The sequence below is a fragment of the Electrophorus electricus genome, chromosome 13, assembly GCF_041902795.1.
Source record: "Electrophorus electricus isolate QZ-2024a chromosome 13, ASM4190279v1, whole genome shotgun sequence".
NCBI classification, from domain to species: Eukaryota; Metazoa; Chordata; class Actinopteri; order Gymnotiformes; family Gymnotidae; genus Electrophorus; species Electrophorus electricus.
In genome coordinates this window covers 6,463,264-6,481,417 of record NC_137509.1, presented here as the reverse complement: position 1 = coordinate 6,481,417, position 18,154 = coordinate 6,463,264, and positions in this window count along the sequence as shown.

The window sequence follows — 18,154 nt, the reverse complement described above, 5'->3', positions numbered from 1 at the left end:
ACCAGACAGATTAAGCAATGCCCTCTCACAGATCCCTATAAAACTCCTGTTTACACAAATAGTAATAGAGTTGTGCAAGCAAATTTCAGTATATTGTGTATTCATATGCATATGTTTGCAATTGAAAAAAGCATGAAAAATCCATCATCCATGGCTTTTCTTGTATAGCAACATTTTACTTAGGATAAGACTAAGGAAAGACTAAGGAAGACTAAGTAAATAAAATTCCTGAAAAACCCTATGAAAGCAGCTTGTTGTGGTGAGATACAAACTGTAGTATTCTCCATTTTTCCTTTCAGCCTGTTTGGAGTGAACCAGTGCATGTGAGGCCTGTTGTGTTGGTCTTGGCCAGTGTGCTTTTGCCACGCATCACTGTACTGCAACTTCCCTCCCTCCCCCGCGCTCTCTTTCTCTTCCTCTTTCCATCCGCTCTCTCCCTGGACCCTGTTCAGTGACCCTGCAGGATGCCTCCTCACTAATTAGGGTCGCTAATTGGGGGGGTGACAGAGCAGAGGGTCCCCTCCACACCTGCACAAGTCATGTGACCCACTGTGAGCTGCACTGGGCCATGGGTCATCTATGAGGGGTGGGGGTGGGGTAGATGGGATGGATCAGCTGTGAAGGTGATGGATTAGCAAGGAAAGCCAAGGGGTACTCAAGCAAGAGGCGGGGCAGGTTCAAATTTGGCCCCTTCAGGGGCAAATTGCAGGGTGACCCCCATGCTGATTGGCTCTGCGGAGCCCCCAGGCATGGGCTGCCTTTCTCGGCCTGGGCGAGATGAAGCCAGCTTGTTTTGACACACTTCACACAAGCCTCTGACTCCATCATTAAGAAACCGTTCGGCATTCCTCGGAGAGGTGCTGCTGGGCCTCTCGGAATACTGGGATGGAAAAAAAGAACAGGAAGGGAAGAGAGTGAGGAAAGAGACAGCATTCACTTATCATAGTATCCTGTGTCATATTTCACTATCAGGCACCAGGAAAAGCACCATGCTAATGATTTGGTATTAAATAAAATGACAATGATAAACTATAACAAAAACACAACTTGTAGACTGAGTAGTAGACCAACTGAGTACCAGTCGATGTTTAGCATATCTTGTATTGAGAACGGGGAGGGGCATGCAGAGTGTGATGAGGACCTCTGCTTCACTCTCTCACTATTCAAGTAGGTTCACACAGCAGAATGAGGTGCAGATGATGTACATGTGCTTTGTTAGTTTAAGGGGGAAAATGTAGAAAAGCTGAGATGTATACTTCCTTTCTCCCTTTGCCCTCACATGCCCTTTGCCCTTTTCACAGAAAGAAAAACACGGAAGCGTGAGCTGAGAATGACAGACAAACAGTTGTATAGGGATCTAGACAGCTGTTCTTTCAACAGTATGCCCCCCAAAAGAAAAAGCTAAAAAAAAAAAAAAAAAAAAAAAAATATTGTGAACGTTGGTCAGGGTTGCTACAAAAAAGTGTTCTAAATGTGTGATAGATAGAGTGAATATGGTTTAATCTTACATCTTTCATTTTGTCATTCATAGCCAATTTGTTTTATAAATAATATTTTTTTATGTAGTTTTATTTTTAACATTTCAGTAATTATCATTTTGCCCTACTGTAATGAATACACATTAAAGCTTTAGGAAAACCTGGAAAGATTAAAAAGAATTTTATAAAAGTTGCAATTCCATATTGTGTCACTGGCCCGTCCCTTTTGAGTGTAAACACCGATGTGATGAATTGAATGTTTGTGATGAACTGAAGGTCTGTAGCCTCACCTTCTCTATATGAACCAACAGATTCCCCATGTAAACCCACCTCCTTATTGCCAGACCTGCTGGCCCCAATTTTCACATCTAGTTCCATTCTCCCACCCAAGGACAGCCTGCTTCTTTATCTCTTTGCTGTTTTGACCATGTACCAGGACTCCCACACACTAACTGTGAATGTGTTTTGTTTCTCCTCATCTCTGTTCAGAATCAATTAACCCCCATGGCGCTATGGACTCTGACGTTTCTTCTTGCTAAGCACAATGCTATGAACTGCCGGACTCATGACATGCCGCAATGGCTGCATGAAAAACATTGCTGTGGTTTTAGTCACCTTCTGTGCTATTCTGCACGCTGGTCTGGGTTATGGCCCATAGGGAGTTTCTATCGTGCACACACTGTGGATTTGATTCTGCAGGTAAACAGTAAAATATACACAAGGTTTGTAATCACAGACAGATTTCACTTTCAAGGACACACACACACACACACACACACACACACACACACACACACACACACACTGAGTATCACAGCCATGCCTGCCTCTGCTATGCGCTTTATTTCTTTTTTCTCCAGTAGGGTGGGGTCAACCTGGCAGGTGCTGGCTTTTATCTAACTGCTCCCTATATAAAGGCAGGGAGTATAAAGGCCCATTTCACTATTATGCCCACAGCTCACCTTGCCTTCAGCTACTTATCTACAGCTTCCTCTCTTCAGCACCTTTTTTGGATTTTTGCTTTTGTTTCGCATTGCTCCTAAATGCACTGCTTAAACTAGACTTGCATTCTGAACATTACTTTTGCACACATTTTTGGTAATACTTATTTTAATTTTTATTCATTTCTCTGAGTGAACATTTTTGGTGTATTCAAATATGTGTGGCCACCCACCTGTCTTGAGCCAGGCATTCATAACACACACACACACTCACACACACACACACACACACACACACACACGCAAACACACACACACACACACTCATTAACTCTCACACACACACACACTCTCACACACACAAACACACACACACACACACACACACACACACACACACACACACACACACACACACTCACACACACTCACACTCACACACACACACACACACACACACACACACACACACTCACTACACACACTTCAGATGTGAAACATAATTAAAAGTTTCAGTGTCTGCATTTAAAAAGAATGCTGGTATGGTTTTAAACTGCACATTCTAATCTGGCACTACATGACTCACCTGTCGTGTTGATTCATTCATCCTCCCATCCTCCTAGCTAGCCAGACATACAAAATGATTTCTACATTTAGGTTAAAATGTCAAGATTGGTAGATTAAGCAATTAGATTATGCTCATAATATATTAGACTGTAAGAATGTCACCCGTTCGCATCACGGACATTAATTGGATAATAGTAACATTTTAAATGAATCATTCACTAGGCTTGAATCTGTGATTATGTGATCTGTTCGCTGACATTGTGAGTCAGCGGCATGGTTTCAGCTGCTGAAAGCACTGAGAGTTACTGCCATGAAGGTCATTTTGTGTGTCTCAACTGAACATGGTGAGTGTGCAGCCCCTTAGTAAATAAACAGATAATCAGTGACATCTTTTTGTTCTTTGATGTCCAAATGGATGGATATTTCATTTATATGCAAGTATATTCAGTACTGATGAGCATTTTAGCTCATGTGAAGATTACCTTAATTACCAAAAATGTTACTGCATTGTTAGATCTTTTATAGAAACATCATTGTGAATTGTCAATGTCTGAGCCTACTTTGAACATGTAAAATATAAATGAATCAGTTCTAGGAATATAAATCATATAAATGAATCAGATGTGCCAAATAATGGCCAAGCACTCCAACGTCAAATGACCTACTTCAGTTCAGAGGTCATAACCCACAGCCTCATTAATCCCAAGAGGTCAAGTAGTCCACCCTGAAAAACGCCTGAGTTTGACCACCCAGCCTTATGCGCCAAGCTTGTCTTTTATTTATATTTTTGCACAGCCATGCACACCCAAAAGTATGGGCATGCATCTGCTATGCTATCATCTAAAAGGAGAAAAAAAAAGAGAGAGAAAAAGAGAGAGAGAGAGAGGGAGGCAATGCATATGAGAGAGAGAGAGAGCATGCCTGAGTGGACACCAGAGAAGTGTTGGCTAGTGAAGACTGAAGTGCAGGAATGGAGGGAGGACAGGAGAACACTCTCTTTTGAACAAACGTGTGAACAAAAGCCTACTCAAACTGTCGGGCCTGCGGCCTGGGGTGTGTACCGCTTCTGTATCCATAACCAATGGATCAAGGCTCCCCCCTTCTGCTTCCCCTCAGACATCTCACATTATTAGACAGCAAATGAGGGCCCTGTCCATCTGGGTGTTAGCACCAATTACAGGAGGAAGCTGTCAGCCCAGATTAGACCCAGCAGGCAAAGCGAGCAGCGTATGAGTGGTGTTTATTAGTAAAAGAAAGAGAAAGAATTATTATATAGAGAGAGAATCCCAAACCATAAGGCATAAATAGCAACTTAAAGATTATAACTTGACACAACTGTGCCATATTCAAAAAGTGTTCTATTCAGCAAATAACATTTGAATGTTCGTTTAGTCGCCATCTTAACACAAAGCTGCTGGAATGGTAAGTGTGAACCCAAAACACAGTTACAGGCCTGGTCAGACTAAGAATCCTCCAGTGCTTCCTCACTTTGTTGCATCTTTTGTTGTTGCTTTCTGGAATTTGTGACAATTTTGGCAGAAACTTTTTTTTTTTTTGTCTCCCTTGCCAGCACCACAAAAGAGCCATCATTAACTTTTTGCTCCATGGGAATCCGAAAAGACCCAACGCAGCTCCCTCTACCTCCCGCCTCCCTCCCTCCTGTCCCTGTCCCTTCTTTTTCTCTCCGCTTGCCAGGGTCTCTCATTTGGGAAGACCAGGTGTGCCGCGTCCTGGGAGGAGGTGGGGGAATGAAAGGAGTGGCAAGAGAGAGGAGGGGCAAGTGAAACACAATGGAGTCTGAACTCATGCCAGGGAGCACTGATGCATGCCGTCCTGACTGATGGGGGTGGGTGGGTTGGTAAATGGGTGGAGGAGGATTATGGGTAACACTGAGTTTGGGGGCAGGTGGGAAGAGAGAGCACCACAGAAAAGAGGTGGATCGAGCGAGGGACAGAGAATGAGCAGGGGGGGGGGGGGGTGTTGCAGTGCATAAAGAGTAGCTGAGCCGGAGTGCCTGCCTCATGCGATGGACTGTAACATAGCCCCCATTGTCCCAGACATAAAGGGGAGCAAAAGGGCCAGGCAGGCGGCAAGAGCCCGGGTGTCCTGAGGAGGAGTACGCGAACCAGGGTGTCCTGTAGGAGGAGTACCTGAGCCAGGGTGTCCTGAGGAGGAGTACGCGAACCAGGGTGTCCTGTAGGAGGAGTACCTGAGCCAGGGTGTCCTGAGGAGGAGTACGCGAACCAGGGTGTCCTGTAGGAGGAGTACCTGAGCCAGGGTGTCCTGTAGGAGGAGTACCCGAGCCAGGGTGTCCTGTAGGAGGGTTACCCGAGCCAGGGTGGCCTGTAGGAGGAGTACCCGAGCCAGGGTGGCCTGTAGGAGGAGTACGCGAACCAGGGTGGCCTGTAGGAGGAGTACCCGAGCCAGGGTGTCCTGTAGGAGGAGTACCCGAGCCAGGGTGTCCTGTAGGAGGGTTACCCGAGCCAGGGTGGCCTGTAGGAGGAGTACCCGAGCCAGGGTGGCCTGTAGGAGGAGTACCCGAGCCAGGGTGGCCTGTAGGAAGGGTACCCGAGCCAGGGTGGCCTGTAGGAGGAGTACCCGAGCCAGGGTGGCCTGTAGGAGGAGTACCCGAGCCAGGGTGGCCTGTAGGAAGGGTAACCGAGCCAGGGTGGCCTGTAGGAGGAGTACCCGAGCCAGGGTGGCCTGTAGGAGGGGTACCCGAGCCAGGGTGGCCTGTAGGAGGAGTACCCGAGCCAGGGTGGCCTGTAGGAGGAGTACCCGAGCCAGGGTGGCCTGTAGGAGGAGTACCCGAGCCAGGGTGGCCTGTAGGAAGGGTACCCGAGCCAGGGTGGCCTGTAGGAGGAGTACCCGAGCCAGGGTGGCCTGTAGGAAGGGTACCCGAGCCAGGGTGGCCTGTAGGAGGAGTACCCAAGCCAGGGTGGCCTGTAGGAGGGGTACCCGAGCCAGGGTGGCCTGTAGGAGGAGTACCCAAGCCAGGGTGGCCTATAGGAGGAGTACCCGAGCCAGGGTGGCCTGTAGGAAGGGTACCCGAGCCAGGGTGGCCTGTAGGAGGAGTACCCGAGCCAGGGTGTCCTGTAGGAGGAGTACCCGAGCCAGGGTGGCCTGTAGGAGGGGTACCCGAGCATGGCATGTGAGGTGGCCCCTGAACACATGCTGCAGGTTCATGAACTGCATGAACTTGTACCTGACCACTGATTGGTGGACAGTAGGACATACATCACATGATTCAAACTTTGTAACAAGTGCTACAGTGCAGGTGGCTGGAGTGAAAATGGAGAAGTATAAGACAGGGTGTGTGTGTGTGTGTGTGTGTGTGCACGCACATGGGTGTATGTATATGCTGTTTCCCCAGTCATTCTTACAAGAAAACAGACCAAGTGAACATGTCTGCTGTCAGAATTTTTTTGGGTCAAATTTATATTCTGATGTTTCTGTTAGATCAAGTAAATAAAACAAGGTAAACTCAAAAATATCACATTCTTATTTAACTCTTAGTTCTTAGAAAAAGAGGAATGATAACACAAACCAAAGGATGAGAAAAAGGCAGTATGGTATGGTGCATGTGTAATTTCTCAAACAAGTAGCTTACCACTTAAGACCGACTGAGGTTTCTTTTGCATCTAAGGCAGCTCTCGAAGCTGGTTAGTGAATTGGAGGAGACACATCTGCGGCTGTCACCTTACAGAGCCGAGGAGGCGGATGGGGAGGTGTATGGGCGTGGGGTTGGGGGTGGGGGGAGCAGAGTGGGTCGTGCTGGACTGGGGTACACAGATGTGTGACTGTGCTGGACTAAAACCCTGCCGAGACCTGCTGTGTGGGGTTGCGACCCTTACAGAATCAGTGCTTCTACATGTCAGAACTAATACACGTCTTCCAGATTCCAGCAGAGAGATGGACAGAATGAGAAGAAGAGAGTGGTAGGACAGATAGGACACAGAGTGAGAGAGAGAGAAGAGAGAGATGGGGAAAGAGGAGATTACAGAGAGGATAAGGGAGCTACCCAGTTGATTGGGAAATAAACTCAAGGGCAGGTGGTACATGGCAAACAGATGTGAGGAAACAGAGCAAGAGGCCTTAATGGCTGAAATACATACTAAATAAATACACCAGTTCTAAGATGATACATTAGAAATGACTACACGACAAGGAGGAGTACATTTTTAAAGGCCCGTGTGGAACTGCCTAGAAAAATGCCCATTAGTGTGTCCTCTCCTACAAATCCAGACCTTTGGTCAGAAATGAGTGCTAGTTCATGCAGCACCCTCCACTCTGTGTCTGCCAGTTTCACTCTCCCTTCCACAGTCCTTTGTTTCGCATCTTACACAGAGTGCCCAGCTCCTGGGATACTGCTGTCTGCCCACCGTGCCACTCTGTGCCTGGCCAGACTAGGCTTCCTGTGACATCATAGGAGACAGACATGCTCTGTCTGTATCACTCTGTTCTAGTCTTGCCTGCTACCTCTGTTCCATAACCCTTGTGATCTGGCAACTGATTGACCATGACACATGCTTCCCATTTTTAAGAGCCACCAGGTCATTCCTCGAACTGACCCATGGTGGGAAATAATAATGATTTTGAATAAGGATAAAAAAAATCAAAAAGAGAAAGAAGTAAAAAAAACCCAAAACATCTACTGATATCATCTGTGTCTTGAGAAAAGTGAAGATCCAAACAAGTTCATAAGCACCGTTTTGGGACATGGTTAATGGAGAGGAATAAAAGCAACAGGTTGCTGTTGACAGAGTCACAGTGCCACCTTGAGGCCAAATTGTGACAGCCCTCCATCTGCGGTCGAAGCAGCCCAACTCAGTTTTTACAGAAAGATAACTGAATAATGTTATTTACAACTGGTAGATATTATGACATATTGCAACAATACAAGTTTTTACATCAAGGAAGAAAATAATTGACCACAAACCCTCCGGAAATGCAGAATTATTTGGAATTAGTTTCAACTGATGTTTGTTGATGTTTCCACAGGTATCTTTTTTATTCATTTACATAATTATTCATATGCTTTCCAGGAAACGACCGATCTTTCCTCTTTGTGTTTTATCCCTCTGACATCTCTGATTAGAAACTAAAAGTATATTTGCTCTGGCAGCGTTTCCATCGGCCCACTTTCACTTTGTTTCACGACGCGGTGAAGTCAATGACGGGCCATTGACAACTGCGAGGCGGCTCTGACAGATCGCATAGTGTCTCGCAGCCCCAAGCCGCCCGTCCACCCGCTGTTGCTGCTGCGGGTTCCTATTGAACCGCAGCATAAACTCCGACCCAAAGTCTCCCGTGGCACGCTCGTATTTGCTGCCTCGTGCCGTTTCAGTCCCCCTACCAAAACCAGACCCGTGCTGACGTACGTGCTCTAATGCCGTCTCTGCCTTGAGAACTCGTGACCCTTTGACCCCCGGGTGATCTCTAGTCGGGAGTCTTTCCTTAAGCCTTGCTTAGTCTTGTCACACTGTAATTACTGTAATGATGAGTGTAGGTTTGTGTGTGTGTGTAGGGCAGGTGGGTGCGTCTGTGTTGTTGTGTTAAATGTCAGAGTTGTTTTAAATTACCTGAGTTCTTGAGTATCTGTTGTTAATTTTGTCAATTTTGTCTAAACTTTCAGAAAACTGACTATACAAAATATAGATATAGCTTCATCATGGACACAGTAGGCATATTTAACATGTTTCATAAAGTTGCCATTAATCCATACACTGTACCAGGTTACTGTTTTTAACGTTTCTTACAGATAATGGCTTACTGATCATGGCATGTCTGAATGGCGTGTTGCCTCCCAGCTTGCACAAAAACAACCTGTTGCAGTGCTGCTGCCAACGTGCGTAAATGACAGTTGCTGCATTTGGAACTGCTAATGACGCAAAGGGCTGCGCTCGCGCCCTAGCTCACACACAGCAGACACTAATAACAAATCTAAACTGATTTAAGTATACGATCGCTTCGTCGGAAAAGTTGTCAACCGCTTGTTTTATATTGTATATATTGTATATATTGTCTATATATTGTATCTTCTTTAACGTCCTAATATTTGAAACTTTTCCTTATTTTAGAATGTAGAATAATCACCATATACAAGAAATGTTCCAAAGTTGAGCAATGTGACACCGTTATTTTGTTATATTGTGTATCGTTTGATAATGTCATCAGCAGCTGAATGTACAGTATCCTCAGTTCATGATAAAGTTCTGAGGACAGCTGTTTATGTATGAGTAAGAGACCAGGAACTCATTCTGTATTGTGTATCTGCTGCTTACATTTTGAACAAAGATAGAATAAATCCCCAATCTTATGGCAGAGAATGTCCAGTTTTCCTATTCTTCTCTGGTAATACAACTACTCAATCTTCAGATTCTTCACTGGTTGACACAGTGCAGAGCATCCTGGAAAGTGTGGTGCAGTTTAAATACCCCCTTAGACCATGAGGGCTAATTTGATTACTGACACATGACAGTAAAATGACCAAGGAAATGAAAAATAATACACATTGTGCAGTTGTTTTTCTCCTTCTTTTAATTCCTGTTCACTTTCTAGTATATTTCCAGGTTTTTTTTTGTTTTTTTTTTTGCAGTGTTTCATAGTGTTTCAAAAGATTTATAGAGAAAGATAAAGCCATTCTATAGATGAGAGCATGTTTGACTCTGGGTTGGGCAGAGGCAGATTCTTTAGTGCAGTACCATTCACAACAGTTGCAAAAGGAAGGAAGAAGTAAATATATATGTAGAAGTAAATATATATGTAGAAGTAAATGTAGACTTACTTGCATTTAAGTCTGATACTTGACCATGTTGTTGATTGAGTCCCAAATAATTCATTTTCAGCTATTATAGATCTTAATGATCCAGCCTAACATAACCTTATAACACACATTGCACATCGGGTAGGTGATATCCACACAGCAAAAGGATGGTTTTGCGGGAAAACAAATAATAGTGCACATACAAATCTGTCTCTCATTCATTCAATTTGTCAGGTGTTTACTTAATCATGCAATCCTAAGAGAACCATCTGTCTTCCGGAAAGACAATTCAGAAAACCATAATGTACATGAATGGGAGGAGCTTACGGATGCATATTTAAGCAAGTGATGTATACTACTAACAGAACAGTCTCACAGTGTCCTCTCTAAATTAATACACAAAGCTAGGGACATAGTAAGGATATTGGTCTGAGGCAGCAATGTCTGGAGCCTACCAATGATCCAAGAATGATTTTTGATGTGATATAACAACATTAACTGTGATAAATATTCTTGAATGCATTGACATGATTTTTTATGGAACAGTGCTAGTGGTAGGAGAACATCTTATCAAGTACGGGACTTGTTTATGCAAGACCATTGATTTAGCAGAAGAAGGCTTAAGGAGGCTAGGCCAGCAAATTGATGACTCATGCTATGAAGTAGCCGTGTTTACTCTTGGATCATTGGTGGGCCTGACCCTTCACTCTCTGCTGTCTAGTGGTGGCCCAGTGGAGGTTCTTTTACAGCCACATCTGCCAGGTTGAAGAGAACTGTATGAAAACTCTTGTAAGCCTTTTTGACTGTGCACTTCCACAAAATAGTTAAATCATAGCCAAGGGGTTCTTCTCATCCCAACATCCAAAAAAATTATATAAGGTCTGCAGATCTATTGCGCACTCTTATTTACTGTTGACAAGGCCTTGTCTGCTTTGCTTTCAGCCAGGTCATATCCTGAGAGACTGCACAAACTGTGTAGTCAGGCGAACTTCTCAACATCTGCCTTGAGTCACAGCCTTTAAGATACTCCACGCTCAAGAGTGGATACTGTGGACAAAGACAAACAGCCCCAAGAGAGAGATAACTTTGAACAGTACTGCACAGATCCATGCACTCAAGCACCAGTAGGCTCTAAAGTGTTTGTTCAGAATACATAGAGAATTTAGCTATTTGATCAATTCTTCTATGCAACGTGTACAAAACTGAATTAGAAAGTATGTGGGGAGAGTTGCATTATGCTTATTCTTGTTCTTGAATGTTATAAAGTTTCTTATGCATAGCATTAAAAAAGGGGTTACTAATGGTGTTACCCCAGTGCCACAGATTGTTAGTATAACATGAGATGAATAACACAGACACTCTCATAGAGTATAAACTGGTGTTTATTGAAAAGAGAATTCATGTTAGGACTTCAGAAATAAACCAGTATGTGGCTAAATACACAAAGTCTACTAAATTGCCATTTTAGGTATAATGCATTTTCCTCACATGAATAACACCACTAATACCAAAAGGCAAAAATGCTCCTTGAGGGGAGCCTAGCTCCTTAATGTAAAGGCCCAAGTGCTGCAGGTCAAGGATCAGGACGTACAGAATCACTTGACAAAGACAGATGTTTATTAACGAACATTGAAGACATCAGCACTCACATATAACGCAAGCAGTGATCACAAACACAAGCATTGACATGGTGAACAGAGGCACAAATATGAACAGGAACATGAACAATTACTGACAATAACACACACAGACAAGGGTTTAAATAACCACAAACATGACAAGACTAAACCGATGCAGGTGTGCTTAACAACGTAGGCGTGGCTGCAAACACTACACAGTTAACGAAGAACCACGTTCATACCACGGGTCATACCACGTGACCAGTGGAAGGGGAGTGTTCCGTGACACTTAAATCCTTACATTGGCATCTAATCTCAGGTAATGGTCTGCATTCTTCTTTAGAACGTATGCCAAACACATGCTGATAAAGTACCCAAATAAATGGGTACTATTACATTCAATTTAATATTCACCCTGTAGGGTAAGCAAAAATCCTACTTTGGGAAAAACTGTCAAAGTTCCCTTGTCCCCGGGGACCACCATGCCACATTTTGATTGAGCACATTGTTAAACCATTATGGGATAATGAATGGATCCACACGAAAGTCACTAACTTGTTTCTGACAAGCAGGTCACATTGAGAAGGAATAATAAGTTGGTTAATATGTCACCCTGTGTGGTTGTATAGGACTTATAACTTCCTCATGGAGTGAGCCAAGCTGAAGTGGCTTCAGTGATCCAGATCTCCAGTGGGGGTTGCAAGATGTTGATCTGGGTGACCTTGATATTGACTGCCAAAATTGCAGGCAAGAAGAAAATTGTTCCACTGCATAAGAGGTACTATGATATTTTTTTTACAAACACCATTTAGACGGTGGAGAAATGAAGGGATTTTTTCATTACATCATAATGAATAATCATTTACATTAGCCTATTGCTGTGTACCTTCTGCTCATTATCAGAAATTGCAACAAGTGCTATCTGAAATGGAAGAATAGGGGATAATAGATAAAGTGTGGAAGAAAGATGGCAGCCTGTGAATATTCACTAATTTTAGATGGGTAAATGCCAGAACTATTAATGTACATCCACTACCACATCAGGGAAACTATTTGGCATTACTAGGTGGAAATCTGAGGGTGCATGAACATAACAGGGGTTGTCTAACAGTCCAGCTTCATTTGTATGTATGATGCCAAGCATCTTTGTTGCTACCTTGATGGTTTGCTTGTTTTTAGAGGAGGAAGTGCAAACAAGACTGTAAGTTGTATTCCAGCTTTTATAAATTCACAACCTCAGTTGAGTCCAAAGTGAAAAATTGCTGTTATTACAAGAATGTCAGGGTTGGATCTGATAGAAGGAAACTGGTGGACAGTTTCTGGATGTACTTGGAGCCATTTTATCCCAAATGGAAGCTGGAAGCATTCACAAGAAAGTCTGTCTAAGTCTCAGAGATGATATCCAGGTCAATGACTTGAGCTTTGAGCAAGAAGATTAGTCATGACTGAGTCTTTCAACTGCTTGCTTACAGAAGGGGTGAGCAAAAATGAAATTCAAGGTGCTTTCATCTGAGGCGCCAGTGCTTTTAAACCTATTCCTTGTTGAAGCCCTTGAACTCTCCTTGTGGCAGTGCAACCATCAGTGGTTGTTTGAATATATAGGAGCAGAAGGATTTGGCTGTAGAGTTGAGAGCATTACAGGCCATTCAGTCTCTTCAAAGGCAACCTTCCAGGTGTGAGAGGGACAGAATGGACTTGAGGACCTTGATAGTTCTCAAGCAGTGAGACAGAATTTAGGTCCAAGATGGTGTGCTCTACACAGTCATGAAATATACCCTTAGCAGACAGAAGAGACAGAGTTCATCCTCCCCCTGAGACAAAGGAAAATGCTTTGCATTGAGTGCAAGACCTCACCTTTGTTGATACAATTTCTGAGAGTTGATTGCTTTAGTCTAACAGATGATGAACGCAGTGTTCAGAGACCACCTGACGATGACTGATGCAATGGTTCCTCTCAACATTTTACTACAGGACTACAGTCCAGCTCAAGATTCAATTTATCAGTCATCCATAATACAACTGCTTATACTCATGACTGACAAGTACACACTAATACACAATCATAGATCATTGTCACACAGGACATTTTTAGATCTCATTCAAGAAGAGCCATTAAAAAGTCAGCCACCTAACCGAGTCTATGGCTAAGAAACCTTTTACAGTTGAGAGTTTTGCTAACAAATTTACCAAGAATTCTTATTCACTTCTTAATGTATATTAGGATACTTTTATTTGCTTAAAGGTTAGAAATTAAATTAGTTTAATGCGTTTACTGTGAATGAAATATGCTTCCATTTCACATAAAATTATTTTCTAATTTGGGTAATTATTTTAGATACAATTCTTTAATGTATTTCCCTTTTTTTTCAAAGTTCTATATTTGAAGCATTTTCTTGTAGCTGATCATTGTGACACCTTTATTTTAATATTCTGTATTATCTGAGGATGTCATCAGAAGTAGACTGTACCCTATCCTCAGTTTTCAGTATAAATTTACATTTACATTTAGCAGACACTCTTATCCACAGTGACTTACAAAAGTTCTTTGTTATCTACTCATGGAATTCATCTTAGCCAGTACAATAGGTTAGAGTCCATGGTATAGCTGAACTAGGATGCCACTAGCAGGCAATGTTGATACCTAGAAAAATTGCAAAGTATCACAAGTTCCCACGATGTACCAAAGCTTGGTCTTGCTCTGGATGAACTTCAAGTGGTGAGCCATCAACAATAAAGCGATATTACTCAAGCATGATTTGACTAATAGGACTGTAGAGATATGACTGGAAGCCTGAGTATCAGAAGGTGGGAAGGAAAGGATTAGTTGAGTGTCTTCAGCATAACAGAGGTAGCATAAACCATGAGAGGATATTGCAAGAGAACAAGTTTAAAGAGAGAATAGGACCTAGCACTGAGTGCTGAGGGACACCAGTTGAGAGACTACATGGGTTCAGTGTGGATCCTCTCCATGTTATCCAACAGGGCCATTTCCATGGAGAACCAGTGATTCTGGAGTTGGAGAGAACGGAGAGGAAAATGCTGTGGTTTACTCTGTCAAAGGCTGATGAAAGATCCAGAAGAATCTGGACAGATGAAAGTTTAGCAGCATGAAGCTTCTCAGTCAATGCTACAAGGGTGGAATGTGCCGGTTTGAATGGAAGCGGATATCTTGAAACTGTGTGGAACAGAGTGGACGAAATGGGATTTAGTGGGCAGGAAGTCAGATTGCTGGATGTCAGGACATGAAGGAACTTGTCTGTGTAGAGAGGAGAAAAACAAGCATGAACAACAAGTAGTGTGAATACTAGTGGGAGGAGTGGATACAGAGGAACAGGACTGGTGTTGCAACCTTCTCCTTAAAGAAAGTGCCAAAATCCTCTGAAGTAACAGAGGAGGGAGGAGAGGGTGGAGGAGCATTAAGGAGAGAAGAGAAAGTAGTGAAGAACTTGAGTGGATCAAATGTTGATTGCATTTTTCCTCTGTAGTAGGATGATTTTGCAGATACTACTCTCAGTAGGTACCTGGACAGGAGAAATTGGTATGAGTGGGGGTCCGACTCTTGATGACACTTCTTCCACCATCTCTCTGAAGTTCTTAGTTCTCTCAGATTGTTGTGCAGTATATCTGTTAACCAGGGGGCGGGTGGGATAGATCTTGCAGATCTGGACGAGAGAGGGCACATAAGGTTAATTGATGAGGAGAGTGCATAGACAAAAGTATTAGTAGCTCTGTCCAGGGAGAGAGAAGCAAAAAACCCAGCATGAGGAAGGGTAGTAAATGCTGGGTTTTCAGGGCCAGCGAGGCTTTGTCTGCTGGTCTAAACACTATCAGAATCACTGACTTATGTTTTAATATATATTTTTCCATGACTATTTATTAAATTATTCCAATAGTCTATTCTCTCCATTTCATAGCTTTTCTCTTGGTAGTGCTACTTCCAGTGGTGTATGTCTATGTTACAGTTTTTATCAAATCATATTTCAGCCATTATATGTTGCCAGGGTCAAAGAAATCTTATAAGAGGCCTTCAGAATCAACAATGCGGGTGCCTGTATCTTAAAATAAATGCAAATGAAACTGTTGCTTTAGCCAATCAGATTTTGAGATGGCGACACTGTGGCCATCTAGCAGGCATACAGTAACATTGGAATTTTCATGTCCTTTGGATGATCAGAGAGCATCAGCGTACTAATCAGAGTTAACAAACCGCATCTGTAGTGACCTGCACTAGCTAAAAATATATTTGTGTAGATTTAATAGCTGTTTTTTCAACCCACAATGGCTGACAGAGGAGACTAAATCAATTTGGCCACAGATATACTTACAAAGCCATTTTCAAGATGGACTTTTAAAGAAAAGCTGGACATTATAAGTAAAGTTTGGCCAACCCCAAAGCTAGCAAGCCTGTCCCAGCCAAGGAAAGGGTTTGTCTGACACTTTCAATTCAGTAACTATCAATTCAGTAAGGTTGATTAATATCACTGAGGAAAATGAGAGGGTTTCCACTGATGAGTATTTACTTAGGAGAGTGTCAAGCTCCTCATTGAAATTACCTAGGGGACATGCAGGGCAGTAGATGACAATGATTTGAGGGTTTATTGGGAAAAGACACTGTAACAGCATGGAATTCTAAGGAAGATACAGAAAGAGCAGAGAAGGAAAGTGGGGTGAAACACCACTCTTGACACAACAGCAAACCTGTGCCATTACCCGTGTCAAGCCGCGAGGGAGAATGGGTACATATAAAGGCAGAGGGCAGGGCAGGTATAGTCACTTATATCTCAGGGGTGATCCATGTCCCTGTCAAAGCTAGGAATGGAAGTGAGTGGAGGGCTGCTAAGGCTGAGAGGACGTCAGCCATCTAGATATCGCATCGGCCATCCCAGAGCCCACCTGCCAGCATGGTCTTTGACTGTGATGACCACTGGGGATAGATGAGGTTATGGGCATTGTGCTGCAATGTGAAGGTGATGGTGGTTGTGATGGTGTTTGTGGGATAGGCAGACAAGAAGCCTTGAATTTAACAGAATCTAAAGCAAAAGTAATTGATCTCTAATTAATTAAGAGCCTACCTTAACCAAGGATAGTCCATGCAAGAAAACTCAAAACACACAGTTCTGAGGATATATAGTTGTTTTTCCATGCTCTTCATTTTAAGTTATTTCAGAATTGTTTAAAGTACTTTCAATCAGAAAGAACTGCACAAAATTATTTTAAGGAAGATATCTTTAGTTTTGTAACTGGTACTGAGTGGATGAAAGTATTTTGTCATGTATAGCAGTTTCCTTGGGTTGATGAGCAGTTAGACTAAAATTGTGTATTTTTCATGTGGCGTCTTTAATGTGAGAAGGAGACAGAGAATTCATTCTATGCTGTATATTTACCATGAACATTTTGTGCAGGTACTAGGTACAGTAACTTCATATGCTAAAATACAGTGCATTGTTAATTTGTTTTACTTTATTTTATCTTTGTGGAATTTAACATTCAGAGAAAGTACACTTCGGCTGTGAGAAACATTCTCTTACATGAATAGATAAAATTTTTCATCACTCCTCAAAACATTCCATGGAGTTTTTGGGCATTCCAGTCATAAAAAGGCATCCTTTTCATTGAAGAAATAATGGAAATGCTGCCAGCGATCAACTGATAGGATAAAACAGATACAAACTGTAAATCAACACATGAATGTGCATGTGCTTAATAGGTTTTTTTATCAAAAGGTAAGTTTGTTATTATATTATTTTACTGAATGTTCATGGAAATCACATGGCCTGTGCATTGGGTATACATGAACTAAAGGTTTTAACAATTCCTGGACTTGCTCAAGGTCTTCATGGATGAGGAAGCTGAGCAGTTAAGGCAAGGGGTTTGAAGAGGTTAATATAAAGCTGCCTTAAGCACTTATGAAAAGGTGTGTTCTGGTTACTCTTCACAATACCAGTCGCAGTTTTGTTCAATCATGTTTCAGAGCAGCCCTCTCACTCCAAGGCCAAATTAGAGTAGTAGAGGAGCTATGTTAAGGGAAAGAGAAACAGTATCCTTTTTGAAAAGTAATTTATTAAATTACAAGAATTGTATAGAATGTAGAAGTTTACCTTTTGTATTTGTAGACAGCGTGAGAGTTGTCACAATACTGTTATAGCCGCTTTCACTTAGCTCAAGAATGCATAAAAAACAGAGTATCATGACTAGAGTGTGCAGTTTTCTGGTTAAAGTACTGTAACGGTGTGGCCCGAGTGCCAATGGGCGTGGAGCAGGATGCACAGACTTCCTCGACATGGACAAACATTTATTTACATAACACATAAAGGCACTCACATATAACACGAACGAAGAACACAAATACATTAACAATGATGAGATGAACATTTACAATAACGACACCAACATTTATTTCAACCCGCTAGATTAACAATGACCAACACACTGCACACAATGACGAGGGTTTATATACATAAAGACGAAAAAGGTGCAGGTGTGTGTGGGTGTGGTTACAAACAAAACAACCCTCCCACTGCACGTGGCGGGCCAAACTACGTGACTCACAAGAGGCGAGTGTTCCGTGACAACTTCGCTGAATTAGACCATCATATACTTCAGTGACTCACACCATCATATACTTCAGTGCCTCACACCATCATATACTTCAGTGCCTCACACCATCATATACTTCAGTGACTCACACCATGGTCAGTTGCCAACAACCATCTGTATGCCCCCCATCCCTCAAAAAACTTTATGTACAGGAAGTAGTAGTGGGCAGCCTTTGGTGTGGAGGCT